This window comes from Anas acuta, chromosome 3 (genome assembly GCF_963932015.1).
Source record: "Anas acuta chromosome 3, bAnaAcu1.1, whole genome shotgun sequence".
NCBI lineage: Eukaryota > Metazoa > Chordata > Aves > Anseriformes > Anatidae > Anas > Anas acuta.
Window position 1 is genome coordinate 106,628,863 of NC_088981.1, and position 18,375 is coordinate 106,647,237.

An 18,375-nucleotide genomic window follows, 5' to 3' on the forward strand; every position below is an offset into this window, starting at 1 on the left:
TTACCTTGAATTAATGTTGAAAAGAACAGTTTCATTTATTCACAATGCTCATTTTCGATACTGTTTATCCTTGAAGAAATGAGCAACATGGGAAAGGTGATATGTCTCAATATGTGAGACCAAATCAGACCTATCAGCCTAATTTTATAATTCTTTCCTTGAGAGCAGACACATACATTTTAATTTTCTGTTCCAGTAGACCATGCAGAATGCATTATTTTTCTTCAGATACATGTAACTCTTTAGACTGCAAAATCTCTGCCACATTCAATGTGAGTCATACCTGGCTCATGTCAGATATGTGGGGCAGAATGCAGGTTTCAAAATCTACTTTAAGCAGCTAGCTAAACTTAATCGCCCTATCTGTTTTGCTTTTTTTTTTTTTTTTTTTTTTTAAATCCTGAAGTGATGAAAAAGTACCTCTGTCTATGTAAAACCTCCATGCTGTGAGTAGGGGGATATCAGCTGAGGCCCAATGTGCCAGAATGTATAGACTTCTCACTGAGGTGCCTGTGGGATTTGGTCTACAGTTTCTCAGACCATATCTGATGTTGACAGGAGCAGATACCCTGCAGGACACATTTGTGACAGCAGTATCCACCTTTCACCCTGCCATTTCTGTGCAAAGTGGTATGAATTCTCTTTTCAGCCTTACGAGGTGACATCTCCATCTCCTAACCACAGTAGGTAGCTATTCTGGAAGGCAGAATGAGGATGGAGGAACGACATCCTCTTCCTCACCACTGAAACTATCTCACCACAATAAACTAGTTCAAATCTCTTAAGAGCACAACATGCAGTATCAACAGCATTCAGTGAAATGGTGATTAGGGGATTCACTTGGGAGCAGCAAGCTGTGTCGAGGCCCACTTCCAGAATACTGTTTGTACATTTTCTAATTAAATATAAAAACAATATTAGGATTAAGAGCGAGACCCAGAACCACCGGTCTCTTTTAGCTAAGCGTCTACTGGTCAAATTACTAAAATAAGATCTATATAAACCTTTCCATTACGGCTTGATAAGCTGTGTGAGGGACCTGTCTTCTCACTTGTAAAATTGGCCTCCTCAGGAACTGAAAATCCATCACTGTTAAGGTATCTTCAAAGTGATGTGAGAAAGGTTGATTTAAATCTTAAGCAAAGCAACAAATTGAAATATTCTAATTATCTGAGTTCTGTGTTTATGGAGGTGTATATGTACAAATGTATGTACATGTAGGTATCTGTGGCAGAATTGCTCCCAATGCTGCCTTCTCTCCCTGTGCTCCAGAGTTTTTTCCCTTCTATGAATGCCCATTTCCTCCTCAAGAAGGAGCAATCTCACCTCTGCCTTGGGGGCTCCTTCCAGGGGAAATAGCCAGAAACATACGTTGGAGCCTTCCCTGCTGACCTGGAGCCCCTGTTTGATGCCAGACTGGATCATAAACCACCATTAGAATAAAAGGCCAAAAAAGTGAAATACATTCTCTTGGGTTGAAAACATGGTGATACACCAGCTTAAGTTAGAAGCATAAATTCAATCTGCAGTTGTCACCTAAGGTTAAGTTTGAAGTTTCAAGGTATTTACAATAATTATACAGTGCTGATATGCCCTTTGTGTTCAGAGTTTGTCTTATGTTTTGGCTGAAATGCTAAGCCAGCACACTTTTATTCCTTAATGTTTTTCGATTCCTTAACATTCATTCATTAAGTCCTTAATGCTCAAGTACTACGGCTTTAAAAGTAAGGGTTTTGCTGCAGTGTCCTGGCCAAACACCAATTTGGCACTTGGACAATTTTGCTTAACTAAACCAGAGTTTCTCCTTGATACGATGCAATTATTTGCTGTCTTAAACTGCTGTGTGGTGCTCTTCATTGCACTTCAAAACTAGCTGGTTTTCAGTGTTGATGGTAATTAATTCTTCAAATTAGTGTAAATTCACAGCACTTTACAGACTGTGCATGTGTGAGCGTGTGTGTCTCTGGTAGACACAAAATCTAAAGTTGTCTTGGAATAAGAGAGAGCTGATAGAGAAAGCCCATAAGTCCTTTTTCAAATTAGTTTTGCCAAAGAAGAAGAAAAAAACACTTGTTTTTAATGTACTGAAAGTTGAAAGGAGAGGTATCCAGTCCTTCTCACACAATTATCTTTCAGCTGACGTTTGCTAGATTTCAGTGAATGAATATTAATGATTCTCCAGAACAAAACTAATGTAATAAGAAAAACTTAACACAGTATTTTGGCCAGTAGAAAGCTACTTCCTGCTTGCCTAATAAACCTATTTGCTAAATTTTAGATTAAAAACATAAATGTAAATTTAATGTTAACCTACTATAACGTGATTTTTGTTACAGATCACACTAAATTAGGAGCTTCAAGTTGAGACTTGCCTATTTTAGGAGAGATTCAAATTATTTCACTCAAACAACAATTAGATTTCTTTTCTCTCTATAACTGTTGCTGCTGGGAAAGTTAACATTCCAGCCAGACCCAGTACAGTTGTTACCTGTAATCATCATAGTTTTTAATTAGTTTCATTTTCTCACAAAATACAAATCATGGTGCATTTTACCCTCATATCTTTATTAGATAGTTCAAGATTAATGTTATTTAAGTAGGAAATACCATTAATACTCTTGTCATGTTTTCAGTATTTCGTCTTTATATATTAATTTAGAGAGCTAACATTTTACAGTTTATTCCTGGCTAATGCTTGTTTCTCCTTGTTACAAAATCAGTGGCAGTGAAGAGCAGCCAACAAGAAAACGTCAGTTATTCTGATTACAAGTCAGTCCTGATCCGAAGTACACAAACTAAATTATTGATGCTCTCTTGTCTTCAAACGGCTTGGAATCAGACCCTTTGAAAATTCAATCAATAGCATCAATCACAACTGGGAATGAATAGCCAAATCAGTTGGTTAATCAATAAATAGAATTTAAAATTTGTTTTGATGGTCACAGAAAATTGAACAATGTCAAGGAATACTGTAAATTAACATTTGATGAGTTACATTCCTGTACTGAAAAATACATTCTGATTGTTTTATTTTGTTAATTTTAGGGAAAAGAAAGAATGAAATGAAAGTTAGCTTGCCTATGGCATGTAGAGGAAGTGTGGGATTTAGAAGTGTTTGTACATTAAATGTGTTGAAATTGCTGTGCATTTAAAAGCAACAGAAACATTGGAGTCAGTGGATGGGTGAGAAAATAAAAATCAACATTGACCGTAATGTCATCTTTTTTAACATCTTTTTAATTTTTATTTATTTTTTGTATCCTCATCTCCTCTTGCAACAATTTTGAGGTTCTCAGTTTTCATAGTTTTTTATAGAACCAAAACCAAATGTATTTATATCAAATAAATTGGTATTAGAGTATTGTAATTGGAAAGAAAACCAGTCTTTTAATCTTCTGTAAGATAACATAAAGATATATGAAATTTAAAAAAGATACCTTAATTACACTTTAAATTCAAGAACAATTCATTACAGCTGACAAGTGCTACATCTGAGGTGAAACAACTTTGAGAAGATAAACTGCTGGTTGATACCAGTTACCTTCATCTGCTGAACATTGCTGTTATAAACACTTAGGTTCATGTGGTTGAATTTTGTGGAATCAGAGATTTATGAACAGATGAACAATAACAGAATATTTCTCTGTTTTACTGGCTCTCAATGTAATGCAAAAAAAAGGTTCCAAGCAGAGTAAGCAACATTACATAAGCTCATGAAGCATAGTCTTCTGGGTTGAAAGCATGAACAAAATGCATCACAGCTCTCTTTGTCCAAATAATAACTTTTTTAAAAGTACATATTTTGCAGAACTTTGTGCACATCTTTTGAGTTTTATACCTGAGGGAAGATTAATATGAGGCAGTCTTCTGAAATTTTATTTCCCTGATATTTATTTTGACCCTTTTACTTTTTTTCAGATTATGTATTTCCTAGATCTACATCATATAAACTTATCTCATTGCTCATAATTTTTGCACAACATTATTATTCACGGCAACAATCCTGTAGCTGATGTGAGGAACCAGCTAAGAGCACAGGGAATTCAGCAGCTTACATAAACACATTTTAGAGTAAATTTTCTGAAAGTTCACTTTGGTGTAGGTTCATGAGATAACGTTAAATAAAGGTTATCAATGAAAAGTAAGGTTTCAAATCATATTTGCTTATGCTTTTCTTTAAGGAAGAATGATAATCATCCAGAATGAGGCCTCAGAGGGTGCCCAGTGCTGCCAATGGACGTGGAGGAGCATTCTCTGTCTCTGTTGGCTTCAGTGAGAGAGATTGAGAACACCATTGTAGATATCTGTTGCCAGTAACTTGGTCTTTCATAGACAAAAAATTATTTTGAATTGTCTTAGATTTTACCCAGAGAAGTGATCAGGAAAAGCATTGATGTTTTCTCATGACAATTGCATGAGAAAATAAATAAGGCAGTGCATCTCCTTCACTTTCTAAGTTCCAATAGAGTCCAGACTCTGAAAGTGCTGATATAGGCACAGAAGAGTGGCTAGGAAGTGCTGGAGAAACTGCAGCTGTTGCTTTCGCTGCGATTGAAATCTGGCAGTTATCCTAGAACTGGCTTACTAAATTGAGAACATGATAGAGAAGGTTACTAATGGTTGATAAAATTGACAGTGGGGAACTTGACAATCAAATCCATTTAATCACAACCTCCATAATAAAGAGAATGGTCTGAAGTATGATGTTCTGTCTGATAAGAAGCAAGTTAGAATACCTTTGACAGTTTCCACAAGACCAGTACAAATTCACCACAACATTCAACAAAGAAACTGTGGATACAAAAGCACTGGATACAGATGCAGGAATAAAAATAAATCAATAAATAGAAAACCTTGCCATAAAAGCAAATTGAGAAATAACATCCTTGTGGACAAATATGATAATGTGAAGCAGGAAATACAAGGACAAGAGAAAAGAAGTTGAAGCTATTTCTCTAAATCAATTATATATGAATGCATTGTAGGGAGAGAGCTTCTAACAGACTCGGTTTGTATGGTTTCATAGAGAGACACAATCTGAAATGCTACAATTTTTCACCTGATTAAATATGTTGATACAAAGGACCTTATCTAGAAAGGACCTCTTCTAGATTCATGAGAGGTCCAGCAAAAAGGAGAGTTGCACTTTTGCTTCAAAACTCTCGTTGACTAGGGGACTTGCATTTCAGCTCTGAGTTTTTCTTGTCTCTGTGAGAGAATAATGCTTCAGAATGGGATTTATTCAACAGTCATTTTATTCACTCTGAACAGATTAGATGGCCAGATGGTGCTGGAAGAAATCTGTTCTATGAGCAGTGAACTATTGTTGGCCTTGCCAATGGGTCAGGCCCAGATGTATCCTACAGCCAGGGTTGACAAGAGTAACAATATGTACATATGACTGCAAAGCAACAAGATCTTAGCATCATGACAACTAGCAGAGATATCCCCAGAAGACCACTTCCAGATTAGTTATACCTAAACTTAACAGCTTCTATTCCTTGTTGTACTATCAGACTGAAACAGGGAGACATTTATGGAGAATCTCTGCTGGATGAGGATCTATTGCCAGCTTTTCCAAATGCAACGTACCATTCTTTCACCAGAATGAACTCTTTGCTAAACACAAGTACTTGGATTAGATTTCTCAATGGAGTGGATTTCAATGGAACTGAGGCTGAGAAGTTTCTAAGTTTAGTTTGATGTATTTCAACATTTACACTGGTCTAGGAACTGAAGCGATGAAACAGTCAATAAGAATCAAATTTCTGCAATAATCACAACTCATTACTAATGTCATCATCACAGAAACTAATCCTCCTTCAAAGAGCTGACACTAACCTGAGACTGAGACAGAGAACTGCCTTGCTACATGCATAGCTCCTGCTCCAAGAATCCCTGACCCCTCCACAGAGTTCAGAGCTCTCACTGACATGTCAATATGAAATCTTGTTTATACACAAATAAAAACATTTGCAGTTATGTTCAGTGATGCCACACAGAGATAACAATTACTATGGTGTTCATTTAAGAACTGGGAGCTCAGAACACTATGACCACTGCAGTGATGGTCCTATGTTCTAGCATCAGTTGTTCTCATTTCTTCTTCTGAAGTTCTTCAATGTTTTATAAATACTTAAATATTCATGAGAGAGATCAGAGTGATATAACAGGTTAAACACTCACGTACTTCAGAAGGTAGGACAAGCAGCTGTCAGTTCTTGTTAACGACAATTATACAAAGTAAACTGTCTACAGTTGAATGTCTGAGTACACTCATACAGTAAGACACCTAAAACATTCACCAAGCAGGCAGAAGTGAAGAAGTGATGTTTCTCAGGGCAGGACTTGAACAAAAGCCTCCCACATCAACATTGTCTAAGTGTCCTGACTCCTCACCAAGGGCAATGCTCCTGGCTGGTGGTGTAACTGGTGCCTGAAGTTTACTGTGGTATTTCTGTTGTTTACTTTTGTTAGAAATATCTACACTAAAAACAAAATATTATGTTTAACATTGAGGTAAATGTTTTCTTGATCCAGAATAAATATTTTTCAGCCTTTCATTCCTATGCGGAAAAAAAATCTACTCCAATACAGGCATTATTTTTTCATGTTTGTCCCAGTCACCAAACAGAAAACCATCTATTGCACAGCCTTAAGAGATCACCCTACTCATAAAGAAACAACATGACATAAATTGTCAGTAATTCACAGAAGCACAGTAAGAACTGCCAAAGTACAGCGTGGGACAAGGATGGCAACAAGAGCCCCAGCGTCCTGCCACAGATATGTAGTCAAAATAGACAGTCTAGCAATGTCAACAGTCTGTGGCAGGGTCGACTTGAAAAGCCATTGGCAGACAAGCCAATGATAGATGAATGAGCAAAAGCAAAAGCAAAAAAAAAAAAAAAAAAAAAAAAAAAAAGTATTCTGAACTTAAAAAACAGCCAGGAGACAGAGTTGCATGGCAAAATGGGATATTTGTAAGTTCATCACTCCCTGAAATTTCAAGTGTCTCAGTGCCAACAAAACAGTGTCAATTGTTACCAAATTGGGAAGCTCAATATCCCCTCTTTGAAACATAAGAATGTCAAAAACTGATTGAATTTGCTAGCCAAGAATTACTGATGAAAGAAATCTCTGATTATAACAAGCAATCATCTTCAAACTGTCCCGAAGGAGTTAATATTTCTGTCTGGCTTCTACCACAGAGTTGCCCAACATTGTTCATTAGCTGTTCTAGGGACTGTCCTGAACTTGTTGATTAAAAAAAAAAAAAGCCTGTCAAGAGCAAAGCTGTAAATGACTGAATGTATAGGTATTAGGTGCAAAGACTGACAAACTCTGATTATTCCAGTTTTTGATTGCCCAGGAGTGTTTCATACCTCACTATCTTGCAGACTAGTATCTCAAGAAGTCCTTAAGAACTGTACCTAGAAATCAGGCTGATTTTGATTTTGAATATCTTCCAATATTTTCTTCATAGAAAAACAAACAAACAAACAAACAAAAAAACTAATTTTATTCAAAAAATACTACTAGTGATGGCCATAAGAAAATCTGGCAATAGTCAAGCAACTTTTCTTTTTTAGCAATAAAAAAGGACATAGAAAGAGGAGTCATTTTTCTGTCTTTTTTTTTTTTTTTTTTTCTCTCTCTCTCTTACCTTGGAAACTTCAGAAAAAAAAAAAAAAAAATAGCAGCCTTAATAGAATAAGTGGGACTGCATGAAATATCACTGTACCTTTGATTATTTTGTGCCATTAATGACATGGTTCATACAGGTAAAGATTCATTTTAGAAATAAAAGCAATTACAAATACAATTCTATGTTCAATACTATTAGTTCAGCATTTTAGAAAACATTAAGATTCCCATAATGAGTCCTAACATTGAACCATTTTTATTTCTTATAAAATCTAATTTCATTAACTTATTTGGGAAATGCAAGAAATCTATTATTCCTTTGTGAATGTGAAAACACATTCAATAGTGTGCAGTTGAAAACTTGTCTGTACATATTCCTGAGGCAAAATGAAATGTAGGTGGAGAACGAGTATAATGAAAGACTTGATACACGCTTGGACTGTTGATTTTTTTAGTGGAAATTTTTTTAATAGAAGAGCACAAACATGTATTTTTAAAAGCTGGATGAACAAATAAGAATAGCTCTGGGCAGATCTAATCTGCACAGCTAGCACTTACAGTATGCATTAAAGAATTCAAGCTGACATTGACCTTGGCAGCACTTACAAAGGAAGAATTTTCACAAGGATGAACACATCCTACACTGTGTCTTTGTTTTTTTGAGCAGTCTTGTATATTTTTCCAGTATTAACTATATTTATTTCTCATACCTCCATTCTTTGTACCCTATAATTATTTTCAAGCAGTAACATACTAAGTACATGGGATAAAAAGAACAGTAGTATGCAATCATAATTCAAGCCTCCCTCATCTTTTTTAAATGATCCTCTTCTGAAAATGGCAAAACATTTTTTTTCTACAGCTTTCTCCCATCCTAAAAGCTATTTTACAGATCTATTGCTAATGACAGTGTTTTTTTTTGTTTTGTTTTTATTTTAAACAAGAAATAAAATATACATGTAAAATAGAAAGATATATGAAAAATGAGCATGGGACTAGCACAAAACTTATTTCCTAGGGAGCAAAAGAAGTTATGGCACATTCTTATTACAAAGCCAGACAACTTAGAGCAGCCAGTGTTAACACAGGTATATATGAAAGTGGTCAAAGAGGCATACTGCGACAATTCAGCGTTACCAACGGACCTCTTGCAGTGTGAATATAGAAGACCAGACCAAGGGGAAAGTTATAATATACTTCTGAAACATGAGCATATAACAGATGAACTTTGGCATGCCTGAGCAGGTAAGCCTTGCTATAATTAGGCTAAGAAAGGTCAGCTCTATTTGCTTCCTACCATGCCAGAACCTCAGCAAGTTCAGGGATGAAAGCAACTATAGAGCTGGAAGAAAGTGAGGCAAAAAGAAGAATGTAATGGTACCTGGGATAAGGGGCACAAGTTGCTGGCTTCATTGACACAGAATACATTACAGTTTTTCTCAAGTAAAAGTCTTTTCCAGAAAGGTTTGAAGTGTTAGGAACAGATGAGAACAAAACTAAAGATCTGTTTTCAGATATTGATGAGACTTTACCTTTCCCATGGTCAGCTCCTACCTGGTGCATACATATAGCACCTCCCTCCACTTACGTATCTCTGGACATGCTCCTCCAATACACTAAATAATTTTAAATTTGAGAATATTTCTTTGTCTACAGTGTAGATGTGGACTATCCCCAAGTATTTTTTTTCCTAAGGAAGGAAAGAAGTTTGCTTTCTATGAACAGGTCCTTGCTTTGTAATTTTGCCTGTAATAAATATCTTAGCAATAAGGAATACATAAAATAAGGGTACACAGGGAAACTAAAAACATAAACTATAAGATCTTTGGGACACAAACCATACCTTTATTCAAGATTTACAAGCAGTGAGTTTGTGACCAGATATCCTGGATAGTGTAGGAATATAAACCTTTGAATGCTAGCATTTCTGTGCCAGAAACCATTTTAAGCAGCTATTTTATTGTTAGCTACAAATAAGAAACGATAAAAAAATTCCTACTCGTGCCATCAGCTGGCATATGATTCCCCTAACTTTTCTCATTAGTTAATGGAGACATGCATATGAAAAGGCAGTTCAAGACCCATTAGAGCCTTGTAATGACTGGGGTTTCCCAAGTCAAATCAATCTGTTTCCCACCTATCCACAAATAGCCATAAACTGTATTCAAGGTCATGAAATATATCATTGCCAATATATTGTATTAGAGGCTCCAAAATTCCATTTTTAATAGGAATACATTCTGATTATACTTTAAAACAAGGTAGGTTTAAATACATAGATAGATTAGATAGATAGATAGATAGATAGATAGATAGATAGATAGATAGATAGATAGATATCTGTGCTGGAGCATTTATTTTACAAGTTTCTTTGGCAAGCTTTGTGTATTTTTGCATATTTAAGATTTAACAGAAATTATTTTAACAAAGAATAGGTCTAGGCATCTTAGTGCGTATACTGAATAATCGTTTGTATTGAATTTTCATTATGACTCCTGGATAAAAATAATTTTTTTAATCAAGGGGTCTTGTGGAGGAAAGATGTTAAATTGCAAAATGGACCAGACACTTCTTTTAAGTTATCAACAAAGTCTTTTCTATCACAGCATTGACTCAGATCAAATATAAAATGGTAGCATATGTTTTATAAAATGTCTGACTGTTTACTTTGGTTATTTTATAAAATCACATTGAACTAATTTTGCTGAAGAAATTAATCATGACTTGTAAGTGTTAATTTGCTGCATTTCATATAAACAGCTGTCATGCTTCCATTTATCACCTGGACCAACAACAGACAAATGTTGAAAACAGTGTGGAAACCTGTCCTTATTCAGACTTAACAGAAATAATATTGAACAAAACAACTTTTAGTTAGCCCAGATAGTTTTAAATTGTATTTTGAGTTTATCTAACACAGTCTAGAAATGGTTTGGCAAGGAACATAGTAGGTAAAGAATGTGGCCACGTATGTTCTCTAATGGTATGTGGAAATGACGTGTTGGGATGTCCATGTTGGGAGCAGATTGTTAAGATCAAAACTGGATGTGAATTTTAAGAGCAGAAGTTGAGCTTATTCTTAACCACATGAAGCTTCTAAGTAATGAATGTTCACAATGTACACCATGTTGCTTGGTGGAGAACCTTTTAGTAAATGTAGTCACTCCAGCCCTTTCTCCAATTAATTCTGTCAGAAGTCTGTTATATATTCTTTTTCAGAAACTGTCTTGCCAACAATGGGAGAAGGAGCAGGGGCTTCATCATGGGTCTCAATTCAATTCCCTGAAAGAGACAGTAGTTATACTTCTAATATACAGCTGTTGTTACAAAGCTGGATTTTAAGTATTGCATTTGTTCACCTGCTAACCACCCGCATTTGTCCAAAACAGCTTGAGAAAAGCAGTGTGAGCTTTTCATCCACTCATTCGGAGGTAGACAAAAAAAGAGACATTCAATTACTATTTATTAAAAAATCACATTATTGGAATATATAACAGAATTCAAATTCATTAGGCTTTAATTGAATCCTTTTTGTATTAAATAAGCCATAGATATATTAATTGTTATAGCAGCTGATAAAAAAAAAAAATCATTCAAAAATTATATTTAAGCTTTTATGCATTATTATTAAAATATAAAGGCACTTCAACACCTGCATTTCTGTCAGAGTCAGCATTATTAACTGAGCTTAATTAATTCAAAGAATATCACCAGATACTGTTTCTGCAATGAAAAAAAAAAAATCAAAATCTATACACATTGCGTTAATAAAATATGCAAAGACATATGGCAGGATCTTCACTTGGCATTTATCTGCACAGCTTCAGTGAAGTCAATGGAACAAGGCCAATTCATATAGCTGATTTACACAGCTGAACACTCGCATCCTTCTATCCACTGTAACAAGGTACCTGAGCTTTTTCCTGTTGATGGTGAATAGGGAAGCTAAAGCTGGCAGAAGGCCAGTTTGGCATTCCCAGTGCCAACCCTTCCTCTGTTATTTAAGATGAGGGCATGCTCCTAGCAGCTATCTCCAGCTGAACGATCAGTGAAGCATGAAGATTACATAATGTCTCAGCTGGACTAGTCTTTTCAATTGTCTGCATGGTCCAATTTTTGTCCTTTTCCTTGGTTGATTAGTGGTTTTGTTGGTTGGTTGGTTGGTCTTTAAATTTGAGAATGCATTTTTGTATTTCCAGTACATTTTCCAGTATACTTTGGAACATTGGCACTAAAACTTTACACTGTTAAATGCAATAAAGTTTGCTGCTGAGCATAAATTCAGTGAATTAGGATTTTGTCTCTTGCTCTGAAATAAGTGTCTCTCTTCTACACACAAGAGAATTCTGGTATTTTCATATGAAAACATAGAGTAAAGAGATAGCTTACAAAAAACAATGCAAGATTCATTGATTTAAAAGTATGCATGTTTCTGAATCTAAATATTGTATATAATAAAGATAGAAGTATACAATTATTATTGGTATTATATTTATATTATTGGTATAATAATTATATTGTATATAATACTACCTAACATTTGGATATTTTAAGGTATTTATAACTTGTATCAGGTTTTTTCTATCTTTTTACAAGATAATAGAGTTCTTTAGTGCAAGCGTGAGGTGTAGGGTGGGTAACAACAAAGATAGAAGCTTTTCCCAAAAGGTCAGAGAATATGTTGTAAATACAAAAATACCACTCACAAATTGCAAGAAATCCTCCTATTGTCAACATCAACCTTTATGAATCCAGGGTAGAAGCCATTGGTAAAAAGTCATTCCTCAAAGCTAATTCATGTTGGAAAACACTCAAGGGACTGTTTGCCCGACTGTGAGGACAAAACTCCAGGGGAGACATTCAGATACCTATGGACCCACTATCAAGCCAGATATATAGTAAAAAAAAAAAAAAAAAAAAAAAAAGTTAGCTACAGAATTTTCTTCTGTCACTACTTTCTTGTATCAAGTGAAACGTAAGCTGGTACTTCTTAGCTGATTAATTACAGGCTTATTTGCACATTCCTCAAGGGAGCTGATTAACCTCCCTGCCTTAGAAGCTGCTTGGAGTAGATGTGGAGCCCACCATGGCAAGAGCAAGGTATCAGTGGTTTTCCCACCCAAGATCTTGATAGAGTTGATAGGTGAGCTCCTGCTGTTTGTTCTCTGCCCTGAGGAATGCTGGATCTTGGCTGACACAGGGAGCTTCCTACTGTGTGGTGTCCTCATGGAGGTGCTCCTGCAGACAGCTGTCTTTCAACCTGTGTAAAATTAGCACAGGATTTTCAACAGCATTATGAAAATCCTGTGTGTTCTCTGTGGCTTGATCCAACAGCAACAAGAAACACCAACAATCAACTAAATTCTTCACTTCAACTGGATTTTGTAGAATAAGTAAAAGACAAAATCATGCATTTACAAAGGTGGATCTCAGGTCATCATTGGCTGTGATATATTTGACTGAGTATGAGTTTTGGCTGTATGGTTCAATACCTACAAGCAGTCAATAAATCCAGAGTCATGTCATATGAGTACGGCTATTTCTAAGCTTATCTGACACTTTAGGGTGCAAAAATTAAGCTTGGGTCCATGGTTGGTTGCTATGATTACCTCTTAATATATTACCTTCACAGCCCATAAATTTGGGTTTGTCAGTATTATATTTAATTTGTTTTTTAATTGCTGTTTTGCTTAGCTCTTTAAACTTTTGCACAGTTTAAGACTACTGCTAAAAGAAGAACTTTTTTTTTTTTTCTTTTTTCTTTACACTTGTGAACTCCAGAAATATGCTTTTCATTAGTATGGAAAGCCTTAGACCTCCATCATCAAATTTTTAATATTTTTTAAATTTAACTGGCTTAAGAGCCAGTTACAGCCAGCTTGAAAAGGAGCCCCCAGTGGAGCTGGTGGATGTGGCCTGGCCCTGGAGCCCATGGAGAGCCCCTGCAGAAGAAGGCCCTGGGCCAGAGCTGCAGCCCATGGAGAGGAGCTCACACAGGAGCAGGAGGTCTGTGGGGAACTGCCGCCTGTGGGGGACCTGTGCTAGAGCAGTTTGCTCCTGGGGGATGGACCCCGTGGTATGGAGCCATGTGGGAGCAGTTTTTGAAGAGCTGCTGCCTGTGGGCAGCCCCCACAGGATCAGTTCAGGAAGGACAGCATCCCATGGGAGGGACCCCACTTGGAGCAAGGGTAGAGAGGGACTGTGAAGGAGCAGTGGAGATGAAGTGTTAGGGACTGACCCCAACCCCTCATCCCTGTTTTCCTGAGCTACTTGGGGAAAGGAGATAGAAGAGGGTGGATGGAGGGAAGCTGGTTTTAGCTTGCTTTTAGTTCTCACTACTCTAGTCTGATATTGGTAGGCAATAGATTACATTAATCTCCCTTATGCTGAGTCTGTTTTGCTCTTGATGGTACTTGTTGAGTGATCTCCCTGTCCTTATCTCAATCCATGAGTCTTTTTTCACTATATTTTCTCCCCCTGTTCCTTTGAGGACGGGGAGTGTGAGAGCAGCATGGTGGAGCAGCATGATTTCACAGGTAGCCACAGGTGTGAAATCACTACAGTAAATTTTACTGTATAAAATTATTTTTTAGAGCAGGTAAACAGCACTTACTATGTCTTTTGGACAACTTGTGGTCCACAGATAGCAATTTAGAATCCCTTGTTTTAGATGCATCTCTTCCCAGAAACAAATGTTTATCTGATATTTTTACTATTTCATAGGAGAATAATAGAAATATAAACTGAATTATAAAATTTTCTTAAAAAGTGATTACAATGATGATAAACCCCAGTACATATTAATGCTTTGTAGCAGCTGACACGAGGAAAGCTGAGCAAGCTGAATTGATAGGGAAACACATGCATAAATTAATTAACCTATAGAATCTGTAGAATTCTATTGGGTCTATGGAATTTACAACAATATAACTGCAGTTGAAGTTTTCTTTGTCTAATGAGACAAGTGCATGGTCCTGAAAATAAGTCAGAGGAAACAAAGCCTAAAACATAACCTTCCTGTTTAGTAATCTAAATGTATCTTCCTGGAATTTTCCCCTACACCTCTGTAAATATTTGTAACATTTCCCTTTAAAAATACTAATTGAGTTTTAAAACTATATAATCATACCTATATAAACATTCCAATAGATGATGAATACGTCACTTTTTATTAATATCACATAAACTTTAAAACTTTCCCATCTTTCCATTAACATTTCTACCAGTAAACATTAACCATAAATCCCTTTGCTATTAAATACTCACAGAAGAATTCCTAAATAAATCATGAATAAGTACTTGATATTAATACCTAAAAAAAACATAAGGCACAAAGATCAAACTATCAACATGGCAACTTAGCATAAAAACATTTCATCATCTTTCAGGCAGAGTGTTTCCATGTGAAGACTGGTAAGAGAACCCAGTAAGTCATTTCAGATAAGGATGAAGCTTCTGGGGTCTAGCTTTTCTTGACAGACCAATCCTGATGGGGCCCTTGCATGTTTTAAGAGGCTGTACTCTTGCAACTTCACGTGACAGAAAGTATCCTATATAAAAAAAAAAAAAAAAAAAGAAAAGAGAGAGAGAATGAGAAATAAAACCAGAATTCCATATGATATTCACCAGAAATGCATATGGACAAGATGTGTAAATTACATGAATTACATAAATGAACATCTCTGTCCTTTCAAATCTCCATTTTATTCAGCTGTAGTGTCTAACATATTCTTTTTGTTTGAAGTTGAAATCCTAATAGCTGGGTCATGCTCACATTCTTTTTAATTAGAAGCATCCTCAATCTAACATTAAAAAGAAACTTTCCTGATATACTAGCAGGTCACATAGCAACTAGCATTGTGGGAGAGGGGTGATATACCAAGAGGACAATGCTTAAATACTTACTACAAGTCTGAGATGTGCAATTCCAAATTACCATGGGAGTTATTACTCCACTGGTGATAATAATCATAATGACTCTTCTTGTGTCACTTTTTTTTTTTTTTTTTTTCACCAAGTAGGATAGAAGGATGTTGATTTTCTGTTTCATAGTTTATTAGGTAAGGTATATACCATGTGGTAACCTGGAGCATGATTTAGTCATGCTTTAGAAGATATTCTGGTTTGCATACAACAGTATATTCAGTGCAGGAGAATGAAAGACCATGACCTTGTAAATAAAAGATTAGGACAATAAGGCATCTAGAAGAAGTAACAATCATGCAAGAAGGAAGGTGTCAAATTTCAGGACTTTTTCCAGTTTTATTTCCATGCTTCTATGGACAGAGGAAGCAATGAGCAGTTAGCTAGTATATCAAATAGTGAGTCCATCAGAGCCTTAGGCAAGCACCAAAATTTTAAATGATGGGATGAGGAAAAAAAAAAAAAGTCAATGATGAGATAGTACTGCCAATGTATCTTTTATAAGACTCGTAAGAGTCAGGTGGAAGAGGAACTGCATGCACTAAAAGTCAATCAAGTACTATGGGCTTATATGCAGCCAATAAATCATGGTAGTTCTGAAACCATGCAGAATTGTAAAACTGCTGATGTGTAAATCTTCTTGTCCCACTCAGGTATCTCCTTTCTCAAATAGTCACAGTTTTGAAGGCAATGGTCACTTCATGTCACCAAACAGTGGGGTGTAAAACAAAGAACTTACTGCTGCCAGAAAGCATCAAACCTGTACTTCCTAACTTCTTTCTTCTAACTACAGGAACAATATGCTGGGTTATACCACAGAGCTTTGCCAACTGAACTTTATAAATTAAGAGGCTTAATAGCATAGCAGAAAAAAAAGAGTTCTTACACCCAAAATACATAAACAACTCAAATCATGTAGGAAGATACTCAAACATTCCATACTGTCTATTGACTGAGAATGATGAAGACGTGAACATGAAATTTTTTTCAGCTCCTTCCACTGGAAGTTTATTAGGTGTCTGTTGATTCTGACAGGTACTGGAAATAAAGTATAGTGGTTTAGAAATGTGCTACTGTCCTAGAAATCCAGCCAATTACTGTTAAGGTTTGTTTCCAAACCTTTCTAGAGATGGGAACTTAAAAAAGACTAGGAAGTGATGTAAAGGAAGTAATTGCTAGTAATAGCAAGACAGAAATTGTATGTTTTTCTCTTCCTCTGGCCTTTTGACCCAAAGTAACAGGGGAAGAAGAAAGAGAAGACAATCCAGTTGTAGTCATCTGATCTTTTGCAGAAGTAAGCAAGCTTCAACACCATCTGAACAAAGCTTTTAAGAAGATTAAAAAAAAATACAGCCATATTCTTTGTAACATTTTGAATTCAGCATATGAAATAGTATCACGTGATACTTTCAGTTAAAAAAAAAAAGTGGGAACAAAAAAAGAAAAAAAAAAAAAACACAAAACATCAGAGGTGATCTGTAAACATTCAAGATTATTGGTCTCATTATTTCACAGAATGGCCTGAAAGAAGGAAACAACTTTCTGAATTCTGAGAACAGGAAAGTGTGCATCAGTTTAAGAGTTTAAGATATGAAATAAAAGTGAAAATATCTGTACATAATTTGCCTTAGTGAAACAAGAGCTATCTATAGCATTGTCCTACAAAGTTTTGACATTTAATTTCAAAATAAACTAATAGTCTTGTTTTACTGAATGTTTCCAAGCATTAGAAAAACCGTAAAAACAGGCTTTTTGAAATTCTAATAGAAACATTGCCTATATCTTTTCGGATTTTCTTTCATGAGCTGTCCAACACCACATCTCTTCCAAGAAAAGTATAGCAAACAATATTCTTATTTGTTTTAGCTGTATCAAAACAACTGAAGCTTGAAAATGTTTGTTCCAAATAGTTAAAAAAAAAAAAAAGGCAAACGAAACCCCACATTTTTTGATTTTTTCTCTTTACCCATAGCATAAAATGGCTTATCTGCATGACTTGCTCTGTGACCAAAGCCAAAGATAAAACAGCTTTCTAGTAGCCTGTAATTTAAAGGGAGAGAGAAAGAGAGAGAAAGAGAAGAGAAAGCTAAATAGGGAAGAAACAAATAATAGTATTACAGAAATTAGTTTATTAGCACTGCTATTTGTGGTATAAATAACTGAAAAAATATTCTTACCTCCCTCTTTCTGTAAATTATAATTTTGTTCCCTCGAAAGCACGCAGGACAAAAAAGCAGGGTCCCATGTGTATGGCATTTTATAAGCTGAATCAAAGTAGCATTAAAGTAGAAGCATGAATACAACATTGAAGATTTTTAACTAAATTTAAAAACAAATAATTAATTTTGTTTCAACAATTTGTTAATGTGTGGTTCTTGAGGATGTAAGTAAAAAAAAAATATGTACATGTCATGGGAAATATTAATAAAGCCGCAAAGTCTCACTCTCAGAGGCCTGTCAAAAGCTATCTGTACACCTCATTAACTCTTTGTATAGATACAATGATGCAGTCTTTAATCCTGTGATTATATGTGTTCTCCACTTGGATGCTCTTAATCCAGACTCAGGTAGAGGAGTGATCACCTAGTGAACAATTAATCTGGTATCTCTTTAGGTTTTCATTCTCTGGGACAAGGCATGCAGCTGTAACTTGCAGCACATTATACTGTTGAAACCCCACTGAACAGAATTCCCTCCCGGGGTTTTCAGTGACACTCTTCTAATTGTTTCATTCTAATTACCTTCACAAAACCCCTGCGATCTTTGCTTTATAAATTTAGAGCTGAGTCCCTGGGAAATTGATTT